Below are 15,149 nucleotides of genomic sequence, written 5' to 3' on the forward strand. Positions count from 1 at the left end.
ATCATGGTGTGGGAAGAAACTTTTTGTTTTGCATGTGCATGGAAGCAAAGGAAAAGTGCTTCTCTTTGGGCTGTAAGTAGTCTAAATCTACGAAGATATATATGAATATAAGGAAAGAAACTGATAGTATTGTGGTAAATTAATCTTCTCCGCCTGTTTGAATGATTATCTTGCTTTTTCTTTTTGGTTCTTGGTTATTGTTTGGGTTGAACTGAGAGAGATAGAGAGGGTTCTTTAATTCAAGCAAGTTTGGTGGTGGAGTACACGATTTGCATATAAACAGTGACTTAATAGTGGGCTTTTTTTAGTATATTTTCAGCAATATTTAGCTTTCTTGAATGTAGTCACAGAGAGATGGCAGATGGTTTCTTGTTGCATGATGAAATGAATCTTTTACTTTGAGTTTACTCCCTCTTAATCTGTTTGTCTATGTCTGCACTTCCAAGACTGGGTAATTAGTTTCTTTTTAAAGCAATTTTGATGTTACAGTGTTTGAGTAAACAATGCACATTTTAAGTTAATCATCTGCTGCACTCAAAACCCCCATGAGGGAGGAGGAGATTCTAATAATTTCTCCTTGTGTCTTTGCCTTGTAATAGATCTGAGTGATAAGATTCAAAAAATAAAAAAAGAAAGAATTGTACTAGTCCAAAATGCATACAAGTCATAATTGCTGAACAACTTTTGGAAAGCAAACAAAATCCAAGACACTGCTAACCCTTTGCACTGACGTACGTGGCCTATCTTAGCTGAGTGTGGAGAGAGGGGTGGTGGCCTTTTTCCCAACCTGATTTCATGCAAGTAGTAGCTAGACTATATAAACCTAGTTTCAACAAAAAGCTGAAAGATTGGAAAAGAAGATCATCATGAATAATCAAGTAGCGGTACAAATGTAGCTTACAACCAAACTAATGAAGGCTATTTTATTTCAAAGCTTTGATGGGGTTTTTCTAGGGTTTTCAAAAGTAGTCGCCCTGGAAAGACGCGGGTGAGACTTGAGAGAGAGAGAGACAGAGAGAGAGAGAGGGATGTTACTGATAGTTACTCGATCCAGCTTTTACTGCTGACTAATGGGGGCAAATGGTGGCAGAGTACCGATTGGTTGGGTGTGGCGAGGATAAGAAGCAGAGTGAGGACAGTACAGTACGCCAACCCTGAGAAAGAGTGAAGACTGAAGAGAGTGAAAGATGTGCTAATTATCCCATCTCATCTCTATTGTCTATCTGGGTGCAAAATCCAATACATATCATTTCCTTCTTATTACTATGCGTCAGGGAAGATACAGCTCCAAAACACTTCCAGTTTGCTTCAGTAATTATGACTCAGTGCTCCTTTTAAGAGATTTAATTGAAACAGGAGTAGATGACATGTACTCTTTGGCAGCTCGGAGCATCCTTTATAGGTACATAATCTAAGTCAAGTAATTATCTCATAGACCGAATCCATGGAATTATCGTTGGGCTCGTGGCCCCTGACACATGCAATGGTCAGGATTTGTCACCAAAAGTAAGGGTTTCTTTCTTTCTCAAATATAACCCAAAATTGCCCACAAAAGGGAAAGGGAGAGGCAAAAAAGATTTGGAGCTACAAAAGAGATTTACATTTGGACACTAAGTGTCTTCTAGTGTGATCGGGGAATGCATTAATCACCAAGAATTAATGTGTTTCAGTCTCCAAGTAGTGAGATTTTGCAGGGTAATCCCTGTATATATATATACACTCTTGATATTGTTCCAAATTGTTCTAAGTTTGGCAAATAAAATTTAGACAAGAACATTATATCATTGATTTTGACAGTTTGTCCTTGATTTTTTTCTTCACATTGTAGGGTTCTTTTAGGTATATTTAGTGAATGACTTGGATTAATTATTGTCATTATTTTATACTTGAGTTGTGCAATTGATATGTAATTGGTATCGTGATATTGTATTGATGTGTTGCTTGAGGTCCGACAAATGGTAAAAGCAGTTATTGTTTTGGATCATGGAGGTTGATTAGGTTCCACATATGAAATTGACAGTTTCAAATTATTCAATTTGTAGGCCATTGATGGAAGAATACTTATACTGCAAGGATATTTTTATTTGCTATTGGGTGATTTTGCTAAGTCAAAGAACATGTCTAATGACACTAGAAAAAATTAAGCCAAAAGACGTTGGGTATAATTAAAAAATGGGTTGATCTCAATTTTTTTCACCATATAATATTAGAAGTTGAAGTTGATGTTTAAACTCAAAACAGAATTTTTAAGTATTGAAAGTTACTGCTGAATCAAAAGAGAATAGAGGACTAAATGTACACGTGTATTATTTATAGTAGACAGTATATTTTTAGGATTTATAGTTTACTACACTATAAATAGTAATTCTATGAGTTAGTTGTTAGTTAGTTAAATCTCTTCTCTCATTGGCTGAAGAGTTTTGTATATAAACACTTGTAATAACTGATTTCAGTAACAGAATACAGTTTTTCGAATTCACTAACTTACTTCTCAGCGACTTCATTCTTGTTCCTCTGGTTTTATCAAGCATCTTCACGATTGATTCTCTAGTTTTATCATGGTATCAGAGCAATCAAGTTAGGGATTCTGAATCTTTCTTATTTGGTTCTGATTGATAGTTGATTAGATTTCAGTACTTGTGGAATATCAATTGGATTTTGTGTTTCTTGGAGCTTGAGATTATTTCGATGAAGGAAAATACAGTTTCTAGGAATATAATTTCACCAACTCTAGATCCACAATCACCTTACTTTTTGCATCATTCAGATTATCCTAGTTCAGTTGTTATAACTCCCAAGCTTAACACAACCAATTATGTTCCATGGAGCAGATCCTTTATCCTAGCCATTTCAATTAGAAATAAACTAGGTTTTCTTAATGGTACCATTACCAAACCCTCTGTGACATATCCATTATTCGAGCCATGGACTAGATGTAACAATTTAATTGTGGCCTAGATCTTGGAATCAGTCATTCCACCGCTAGCTTCAACCATTTTTTATATGGACTCTGCTGCTGAAATTTGGAGTACTTTTAAACTAAACTTTTCACAACCAGATGACACTAGGGTTTGCAATTTATAGTTTGCTCTACGAAATGTGACTTAAGGAACAAAATCTGTAGACACTTACTTTATAGAATTGAAAGGGATTTAGGAAAAAATGAGGAACTATAGGCCATTGCCTCAATGTGAGTGTGGTTAGTGCAATCCTAGTTGCTTCAAAAAATACTCAGATCAGTACCAGAAAGATATGATTTTTAGGTTCTTAAATGGGCTTAATGACTCTTATTCTGCTACAAGGTCACAAATTATAATGACGGATCCTATACCTACCCTGGACAAGGTTTATAGTTTAGTTCTCAGGGAGGAAACACAAAAAAATCTCCTGATACAAAGTCAACCAGTTTTGAAATCTGTTGTTATGGCAGTGATGTCTGATGAAAAGAAGAAATATAAAAAAGAGGTGATTACTCCCATTGTAACAAAAAGGGTCATCCAAAGGAAAAATGTTATAGATTGATAGGATTTTCAGAGGATTTCAAATTCAATAAGGGTAAAAATGCCTATAAGAAAGGCAAGTTAGTGAATTGTGTTGCAACAGTAAAAGAGAAACAATTTGCACAAGAAAATGAGGCTGCTAGTAACAACACCATGTTTCAAATGTCTCTCATTAAGCAACAAGTAAGCAAGCTGATGAATCTTTTAAATGAGAGTGGTATTAGCATTGATGAAGGTAAGGATGGTTCTACTTTTGCTTCTGCATCTGTTCCTGCATCAAATCAGCAAAACAAACACTCTCTAGTAAATTTTGCTTTCTCAGGTATCATTTTTGGTCATGTTTGTTTCAATACTTAGAATAATCTTCCATCTAAGTTTCAAAATATGACAAGTCTCATGATTAAACACAATTCTTGGATTATAGACATAGGAGCAACAGATCATATTTCTTATACCTTGGATAATTTTGTTTCTGCAAAACTAGTGTTCAATTGTTTTGTTGAGCTTCCAAACAAAGTTAAAGCCTTAATGTCTCACATAGGAACTGTCAAACTTACACCATTTCTCACTTTAACAAATGTTTTGTGTGTTCCTAGTTTTAGGTTTAATCTTATTTCAGAAAGTCAACTTACTGGCTTAAAGAAAAATTGTATTTGGTTCACTGATGAATTGTGTGTTGTTCAGGATTTTGTTTCATGGAAGGTGATTAGGGTAGCTAAGGTCATCTCAGGTCTATACTTCATGCAGATTAATGTAGATGAACAAGCCCTATTAAAACATAGTATTGACAAGATCATAAAACCAGTCAGTGTTTATTCCATTCATAGTTGTAGAGCTGTACATTCTAGTTTTGACCTTTGGCATTTTAGATTAGGTCATGCACCATTAGAAAGAATAAATGTAATCAATAAACATTGTTTTGAAGTTCATAATTCTGGCAGTTTACTTTTTAAAGTTTATCCTATGGCTAAACAGAAGAAAATGCCAATTCCTACTCATGTACAAACAAGTGTTAGTCCTTTTGAAATTGTTCATGCAAACATATGGGGTCCTTATGAGGTACTTACTGTTTCAAATCAAAGATACTTTCTTCCTTTAGTTGATGATTTTTCTCGTTTCACTTGGATATTCTTGATGAAGTGTAAATCTGATGTTTCAACTATTATTTCCAATTTTTACAATTTTGTTAAAACTCAATTCAACACTTGCATCAAAAATTTAAGAACAGACAATGGAAAAGAATTTGAACTTACTGATTTTCATGCCAAGACAGGGATTGTTCATCATTTAACTTGTGTTGAAACTCCTCAATAGAATGGTAAAGTGGAAAGAGAGCATCAAGATATTTTAGTTGTCACAAGAGCATTGTTAAATCAGTCTAAAGTACCTTTTCATTTTTTGGGGTATGCAGCTCTCACTGCTGTTCATATCATAAACAAAATGCCTAGTAAAGTTCTTCATAATTATACACCTTATGAATTGTTGTTTAAAAGACCTCCCTCATATGATCACCTCAGAGTTTTTGGTAGTCTGTGTTTTGTGTCTACTCTTAGTCAGCATAGGAAGAAATTTGATAAACGAGCCAGTAAATGCATATTTTTAGGTTATCCTAATGGTGTCAAAGGTTATAAGGTTTATGATCTTTTTGCTAACAAGGTATTCATATCAAGAAATGTGATTTTTCATGAACATGTCTTTCCTTTTCATTCTTTCAAGCAGAATTCCTATGATCATACATTTTATCAAACACCTTATGTGCATGAGTCTGATTCTGATTTCTTGGATTCTGTTGTTGTTCCTTCTTCAATTCATGCACTTATTAATATGTCTACACCTTCAATTTCACCTTCTGTTCCTTCAAACATATCTAAAACATTAGATTCTTTGAATTCTTCATCAAATTCACATGAACAGTCTATTTCTAGTAGTCTTGTTGACTTTACTATTGACTTTTTTGAGTCTATTTCTTCTGAACCTTTTTCTGTTCCTAGTGATTCTTTGCCTACTAGAAGAAGTGACAGACCTAGGAAATTGCCTAAATATCTAGAAGTTTATGATGTTTAATTACCATCCTCCTCAACTTCTATCACATCTTATCCCATTGCAAATTTTCTATCTTCTAGTCAACTGTTTTCTTAACATAAGTCCTTTACTACTTCCTTGTCTCATATTCATGAACCTACTACCTATCATCAAGCTATGCAACATGATCATTGGAGAGATGCTATGGCTGCGGAACTAGCAGCTTTAGAGGATAATGGCACATGGAGTATAGTTCCACTGCCTGTTGATTCCCATGCAATTAGTTATAAGTGGGTTTTCAAAACTAAAATGAGGGTTGATGGCAGTATAGAGAGGTTCAAAGCTCGTTTGGTTGCAAAAGGCTATAGTCAAATTAAAGGGTTTGATTATCAGGAAACTTTTAATCCTGTTGTTAAGCATGTTACTGTCAGAGTTTTTTGGCACTAGTTGCAGCTCAAGGATGGTATTTGTCTCAACTAGATATTAACAATGCTTTTCTTAATGGTGATCTTGATGAAGAAGTGTATATGTCATTGCCACCTAGTTATCAGGTTAAGGGGGAGTATCCATCTAATGTCCAGCTAGTTTGCATATTACACAAATCTCTATATGGCTTGAAGCAAGCTCTATATTTCTTAAAGCAAGCTTCCAGACAATGGAATGCTAAGTTCACAGCAGTTCTAATAGAGTATGGTTTCAAACAGTCTTTATCATATTATTGTCTATTCACCATGAATTCAGACAATGGTGGTTTTATAGCACCGCTGGTTTATGTTGATGACATTATAATTGGATCTAGTTCTCCTCAGTTATCTCATGATGTTAAAAGTTTTTTGAGTTCGCATTTTAAGCTAAAAAGACCTTGGAGAGGTTAAATATTTCCTAGGGTTAGAAGTAGCAAGGTCAACAGAAGGTATTTCCATTTGCCAAAGGAAGTATACTTTGGATATGTTGGAAGAACATGGACTCCTTGGAGCAAAACCAATGTCAACTCCCATTGACTACAATCATAAGCTGGAAAAGGCTACTGATGAAGAAAGATTGGCAAATGCAATAGTTTATAGACAACTTATTGGGAAGTTTTTATACTTAACATTTACAAGACCTGATATATCTTATGCAGCTCAGATTTTGTCTCAGTTTATGGACAAACCAGGTCATGTACATATGATGGGAGCATATAGAATACTGAAATACTTGAAAGGATTACCAGGGCAAGGAATTTTGTTAAATTCCAAGTCTAATTTACAACTTTCTGCCTATTCAGACAATGATTGGGTTGGCTGTCCCATTACAAGAAGGTCAGTGACAAGTTTTTTTTATTTTTCTTGGTGACTCCTTGGTAAGTTGGAAGTGCAAGAAACAATTTGTGGTAGCTAGAAGTTCTGCAGAAGCAAAATATCGTTCCATGTCAACTACATGTTGTGAAGTGATGTGGCTGAAATATCTACTTATTGATTTTGAAATTGATAGTTCAAGAGTAGTAAAGTTGTATACAGACAACCAATCTGCATTCATATATGTAGAAATCTAGTATTACATGAAAGGACCAAGCATGTTGAAATGGATTGTCATTTTATAAAAGAGAAAGTAAAAGCTGGTTTGATTGAACCTGTTCATGTTTCAACAGTTTTGCAAATTGCAAACTTGTTCACAAAGGCTTTACAACCGAGAGTATTCCAAAGACTTTTAAGCAAGTTGAATGTGCATAACATACACAGTTCAACTTGAGGGGGAGTATCAGAAGTTGAAGTTGATGTTTAAACTCAAAACAAAGTTTTTAAGTATTGAAAGCTACTGCTGAATCAAAAGAGAATAGAGGACTGAATGTACACGTGTATTATTTATAGTAGATAGTATATTTTTAGGATTTATAGTTTACTGCACTGTAAATAGTAATTCTGTGAGTTAGTTATTAGTTAGTTAAATCTCTTCTCTCATTGGCTGAAGAGTTTTGTATATAAACACTTGTAATAACTGATTTCAGTAACAAAATACAGTTTTTCCAATTCACTGACTTGCTTCTCAGTGACTTCATTGTTGTTCCTTTGGTTTTATCAAGCATCTTCACAATTGATTCTCTGGTTTTATCAGATAGCAAGAGAGACAAATGTCCATAATATTTAGGTAAAGTTAATTACACTGTATGAGAGGAATATTATTTAAAACTAAAGCTTTTGTGATTGAAAGCTTGTTAATTTAAAATACAAGGGACAATATATTATAAAGCACTCAAGTGATTTTCCAGATTTGTTGAATCAATTGTCAACTATGAAAAATTGACCTAGATGATGAATTACAAGCATTGCCTCTTCTAAGGTTTTTTGCAAGACAATTAGGAAAAGACAATATGTTCAACGAAGAAGCAAGGTGACAAGATATAGAATCCCAAACTAATCAAAGCTATTATCATAGAGAATAGAATCAAAACCAAGAATACAGGCCAAGACATTAGAAGCCGCAAGAAGTCCATGTCCAGAGATAATAAGACTTGTTATCATTGTGGCAAACTTGGTCAGATTATGCAGAATTGTATCGTCTTGAAGCAAGAGCAGAAAGATGAAAAAGGCAAGAAGAATTCAAATGAGAATAATGTTGCAGCAACGGATTCTCATGATGAAGTAGTTCTTCGGTTTGTACACATGATCATTGCAACCATATGCTGGTAACCAAGCACTAAATGATTAATTAGGTTGACACTGATGCTACATATCATTGTGTTTTCAAGAAGATGTTCACAACTTACAAAGCAAGAGACTTTGGTTATACTAAGATGGGAAACAAAAACGTATCACTGATTGCAAGAATCGGTGATATCGTTGTACAACCAAGTATACGAGTAACACATTTATTTTGAAAGATGAGAGGCACATTCTACATCTGTGGTGAGAAAAGGTTGCAGATATTTGTGAGACAGTCCCTCAATTTCTCGGCCAAAGGTATGTCTTTTTAGACTATTGTGATCATTGTTTACTTGGTAAGTGTCATAGAGTTTCATTTTGTAAGGCTTCTAAAGGGAAAGAAAATAGATTGGAATTAATTTTTTTTTTATGTATGCGGTACACTAAGGTTAGGCATTAGGTGGTAGTAGATATTTTGTCACTGGCCATATTAAGTTTCTACCTTGAAAGGCAGAACACTCTAATGGTATTGAATGAACCAGTGAGGATGAGAGAATTTGTACATCTATCAAAAAGAGCCAGCTACTTACAAAATATTGCTGTAGCATCAAAAGCTAAAGGGTCAAGACTGCAAACCCACATCAAAAGATAAAAACATGAGAGTTTGCTCATAATCCATCACTGTAAGAAAGAAAACAAAAGCTCAGCCTCTCAAAGAACAGAAAAAAAGCTTAATTCCTTTTGTTTATTTTTAAAAATTTTATGTCACGGTGGAAATAATGATAATATTATTCTTAAAATATCTTCACAGTGATAATGACGGAGATTACACATTTAATAACTTTGAAGATTATTAATTAAAACACGAGAAGTCAAAACTCGAAACATTATAACATAATTATGTACCTGAAACGATGGAGTGCGCATCATTAGGGAGAGAGCTAAATATATGTGGAGGATGGCTAAATGGTCAGGCATGTTAAGAGTGAAGTGATTATTAACACTAACTGTCACATAATTAACAAATCCACCTCAATTTCTTATGTTTTTCATATTCTAAAAAGGGTTTGAAAATTTTTAAAAGAAAAGGAAAAAAATTGTTGATTCCAAGATGTTGAAACGTTTGTGAACAGTGGTAATTTTAATGCTAAAATACGAAAGAAATCCACCAAAATTGATAGTTGAAAGAATCAAAGCTAGCAGGCCAGTTTTCCTTGTGGATTCTTGTGATCAAATTTCCAAGTTGTAAAGCATAAAAAACAAAATCGTGCAAAGAAAAGATACAGCCAAAACTTTAGATACGTACACATGGAGAGTGGACAAACATAGAGTGCAGTGCATCCGTTTGGCTTGGTCTGACTGTCATTGCCATCAGAGTATCTCTAATCTTAGCTTTCACTGATCAGAAACCTGAGTCTGACTAAAAGTACAGAAAGATTTGCAGTGAGTTGGCAGATGTTCACACTCCGCTCCACCTCTACAAGGAAAAGAAGCCCCTGAATCCTGATAAGATGCAAGAATTTTAAATATGTGGAGGGCTGTTCGCAGTTTTCTTCTCCGGGTCTTGTCTGAAGATACTCTTCGCACCATGCAATCTAACTTCATAACTTGCCATTAACTTACACCTACAAATGTACACTTGACTTGCCACTTGTACATTAAAGCAGCTTCATTGGAAAATTAATGTTGCATTTATTGACCCCTTCTGGGATAATATCAGGGCTCATGGTAGAAGTTAGAAGGATTCCCAGTATGCTCACTAACTCCTACAATCCATCATATACACTTCATTTTTCTATGATTATATAAATATTCAATGGGAAATGTTTGACATTAATTAAGATGATATTTATACAAGAAAAAAAAATAATAATTAATGTAATGCTTCGTTTTAAATTGGACAAAAAGCAATGAGTTAAATGAGAAAGTGGTATGCACCCAAACATTTAGTTTATTAGTTAGTGCATAATCTCCTGCCTAAAGAGAAGGGTTCGAATTCCACCTTCCCCAATTATAAAAAAAATGAGAAAGCGGTTTTTTTTTTTAAATTAATAATATCTTAAACCATATATATATATATACATTATTTAATAAAATCATATTCTAATTTTTTTTAAGAGAACTTCAACAGCAATAATTTAAATTTTCAAATTCAAAGTTTAAGAATGAGTAAAGTTTATGAGACGAGAAAATAAATACTTAAAAATATATATTTTGTTATGAAATAAATTTTAAGAGAACAACTATAAGACAAATATAATTGAAAGTATTTAGAGGGAGAGAAAGTGTTTAGGAGTAAAAGGATCATATTCAAGTGTGTATTTACAAATGAAGTGAAATGGCCTATTTATAACCTAGTAACTGATTTTCTAGATTGATTTTACAAGATGAAAATAATACTAAGAGATTAGATGGATTAAATCCTAATGTTGATCCAATCTAATTTACATCCAAATCTAGATATACATAGTATAAATGGATATTCATAAAAATATTTGTAACACTCCCCCTTGAATATCCATTGTATTAAGAATATACCTCGTTAAAATCTTACTAGGAAAAAACCTCATGAGAAAAAAATCTGAGTGAAGGTAAAAAAGTACAAAATTCTTTTCAAGAATATGCTTTTGAAATACTGCCTCATTAAAAACCTTATCAAGAAAAACCCAGTGAGAAAAGACCTTGATGAAGGAAAAGATTACAGTGTGGATTTTACTCCCATTGATGACTGCATTGTAGAGATCTCTAAAATGATGCATTCCAATATTTTATACCAACTTTTCAAATGTTGCAATAGGAATGACTTCGGTGAACAAATTTGCTAAGTTGTCACTTGTTTGAACTTGTTAAACATTAATATCACCATTTTCTTGGAGATCATAAGTAAAGAAAAATTTTGACGAAATATATTTTGTCTTATCGCCTTTAATGTATCCTTCCTTTAACTAGACTATGCAAATAGCATTATCTTCATATAATGTTGTTAGCATTTCCTTTTTAGTTGACAAGCCATATGTTTCTCAAATATATTGAGTTACAGATCTTAACTAGACATATTCATGACTTGCCTCATGAATTATTAAAATTTCTATAGGGTTAGAGGAAGTAACAACTATAGTTTGTTTTATAAAACATTATGAAATAGTTATACCTCCGCATATGAGTAAGAAACCTACTTGGCATTGAGCCTCGTGTGGATCAGATGAATATTCTGCATCTGCGTAATCAATTAAATTTGATTTTAATGCATTTGAATAATATAAGCCCATATCCATTGTTCCTCGGAGACATCGAAGTATATGTTTAATTCCACTCTAATGTCTTTGAGTTGGATAAGAATTATATCTTGTTAATAAATTTAAAACAAATGATATATCAAGTTATGTATTGCTAGCAAGATACATTAGTGCTCCAATTGCAATAAAATATGGTATTTTAGGACCAAAAAGTTCTTTATTATCCTCATGAGGTTGAAAAAGGCTTTTTTTTTTTCACATCTAATGACCTTACAACCATTGGGGAACTCAATTGTTATGTTTTATCCATATAAAATTGTTTTAGTACTTTTGCTATATAATTAGATTGATGAACAAAAATTCCATTTGTCAAGTGTTCAATCTGAAGACCTAAACAAAATTTTGTTTTTCCAAGGTCTTTCATTTCAAATATTTTCTTTAAGTAATCCACAGCTTTTGATAACTCTTTAAGAGTTTCAATAATATTTAGGGTATCAACATAAATAGCAATTATCACAAATTCAAATATGAATTTTTTTATGAAAACACATAAGCATATAGGGTTATTTCTATAACATTTTTTTAACAAATATTCACTAAAGCGATTACACCACCTGTGTTTGAATTGCTTTAATTTATATACATATTTATTTAATTTAATCAAATAAATTTTTTAAAAATTCAAATTTTGTGCTTTATGCAATTTAAATCCTTCAAAATTTTTCATATAGATATCGATATTAAATGAGCCATATAAATAGGCTATAGCTACATTCATTATACGTATTTTAATCTTCTCATATAGTGCCAGACTAGTAATGTAGAATTGTAATTGCATCTACCACAGAGAATATATCTCTTAATATTCAATAGCAAATCTTTAGGTAAAACCTTGTGTGACAAATCGTGCTTTATATCTCATAATCTTAATTTTCTCATTTCATTATATCACTAGTTTTACACCTTTTGGTGTACGGACTATAAGTCTATAAACTTCATGTTTTGCAAGCAAATTCAATCCTCCTTAGTTGCATCTTTCCACATTAGCCAATCATTTCTATGTTTACATTCTTCAATAAATATAAGTTCAAGATTCTCGTTTTTTTTTCATAATATTGAGTGTTATATTATATATAAAAATATCGTCGACGTTTATTTATCGGTTCTGTCTTTTCCCATAATTTTTTGAGATCTCTTTATTTTCAATGATTTCAAGTACTTGAATTTTTTCTGAAATTTTTATCAATTATGTCAAAGGTCTCTTCTAGAGTTTCTACTTCCTCTTTCTGACCATCTTAAATATTTACTCATTTTCTTTTTTTAAAATTTNCTTTATTTTCAATGATTTCAAGTACTTGAATTTTTTCTGAAATTTTTATCAATTATGTCAAGGGTCTCTTCTAGAGTTTCTATTACCTCTTTCTGACCATTTTGAATATTTACTCATTTTCTTTTTTGAAAATTTTATCTTTGGAATTGATTGGTCTCCACGCTTTTAGCGTGCATTGTCCTAAAGGGACATCAATGCTAATAAGAGCATTTGTAGCTGGTATGTAAGATTTAGATATTCTCTTTAGGTCAATAAATACGTCTGACAACTGATTTATTATATTTTACAAAAGAATTATCTTTTGAATTTCAAGTTCATATTAATTTGTGCGATGATCAAAACTAGATAATGATAATTAATTTTAAGAAATTTCCTTTTTCAACTGCTTATTTTCTCCCCCTAATGTTGAAAAAATTGTTTCATCAAAATCACAATCAACAAACTTTGTCGTGAATAAATCTCTTATTGATAATTCTAAATATTTAATTATTGATGATTTGTATTCAATATACATTCTTAACCTCCTTTGAGGACTCATCTTTGTGCATTGTGGTAGAGCAATTGGAATATATACCACACATTCAAAAATTATGAGATGGGAAATATTTGATTTATGATCATAAACCAATTGTATAGGGGAGAATTTATGATAACTCGTTGCCCTGATACATATAAATGCTGCTGCATGCAAAGTGGCATGCCTCCAAACAAAAATTGAGAGTTTAGATTTCATAAGCAATGGCCTTACAATCAGTTGGAAGTGTTTAATAAATGATTTTATTAGATCATTTTGTGTATGAACATGAGCAATAGGTTGTTCAATAATTATTCCAACTAATATATAGTATTAATTAAAAGCTTGAAATGTAAATTCACCAACATTGTAAAGATGAATAGTCTTAATTACATAATCAAGAAAATGTGCTTGCAAATGTATGATAGCAAATGTCAAATTGCAAGTTGATAAGAAACACACATGTGATCATCTAGTTGATGCATCCAGTAAAACTATAAAATATCTAAATGGCCCATATGATGGATGTATGAATCCACATATATCACCCTGAATATGTTTAAAAAAATATAGGGATTCAGTCCCAACTTTAACTAGTGATGGCCTTATAATTAATTTGCCTTCAAAGTAAGCAGCACATGAAAATTCATTAGATTGAAAAATCTTTTAGTTTTTCAATGGATGATCACATTAATTTTCAATAATTTTTTACATCATTATTGATTCAGAATGGTCCAACTGGTCATGCCAAACATTAAAATCATTAGTAAACTTTAAGTTTACTAGAGTATAAGTTTCAATCATTCTAATATTTGTATAGTACAATCCATAGAACAAAATAGATAATTTTTTTTAACACACACTACTTACTAGAAATAATTGATGTAATATAGAGGTATTAATTGTCTCTTTCATTTATTGTCTTAATATAATATCTATTCAAATGAATATATTTAAAACTTAATAAATTTCTTTAAGACATTGAAAATAATATATTCTCTATTTTAAACTTTGTTCCTCGGGGTAGTAAAATATTGGCTCTTCCGGAACCTTCAATTAATCTTGTATTACTAGATATTGCATTAACATTAGTTTTTTCCGTTATCAAGTGAGAAAAATATTTCTTGTCTTCAAATATAGTGTGTGTTATAGCAATATGTAAAGCCCGACCTTATAAAATACTATTCATGACATACATGTGATGATAGCATGATTGCATGCTATGAGAGTCCCGAAAAATTTACAAAAGTCGGTATTGTACCTAGAAGTACAATAAAGTTTATTTAATCCTCGAACTAGATCAAATAGGAATTTTAAGGTGAGATTAAGAGTTTCACAGTTCATGGATGACTTAAAATGGTAATTTGGAGTTTGAAGATCAATTTGGAGTCAAATCGGAATTTTCACTAACTAGGGGCAAAATGGTCATTTGCCACCTAGGGACAAAATTGGAATTTTAGAAAAGATTTTTTTTTACCCCATTTGACTTATTTGAGTATAATTTGACTTATTGGAGTATGATTTGAGGTTTAGAAGTGAAAAATTTTAATTTCGGTATAATTTGGAGTAAAAAGGTAAAATGGTAATTTCGCCACCTCAGGGGTAAAATTGTAATTTTCCACCACCAGGATATTTTTTCAGCACATGGTCTTCCTTTATCTTCATCTTTGACCCTTGACTAATCATGTGGTGGAGATAAAATGTTTAAATTTTTAAAATTTTAAAAACGGACCAATGACATGATGCCATGTGTCATGCCTTTATTAATTTATTATTTTCCTTTTTAAAAGGCACAAAATCAGCCCATCTTCCACCCCATGGCCGGCCAAACCAGCAAGAAGAGAGAGAAAACAAAAACAAAACCCTAGAGAGAGAAAATCAAAGAAAAAGTGTGAATTTTCAAGGAAATTAAGTGAAAAAGGTGAG

The sequence above is a fragment of the Theobroma cacao genome, chromosome 6 (genome assembly GCF_000208745.1).
Source record: "Theobroma cacao cultivar B97-61/B2 chromosome 6, Criollo_cocoa_genome_V2, whole genome shotgun sequence".
Taxonomy (NCBI): domain Eukaryota; kingdom Viridiplantae; phylum Streptophyta; class Magnoliopsida; order Malvales; family Malvaceae; genus Theobroma; species Theobroma cacao.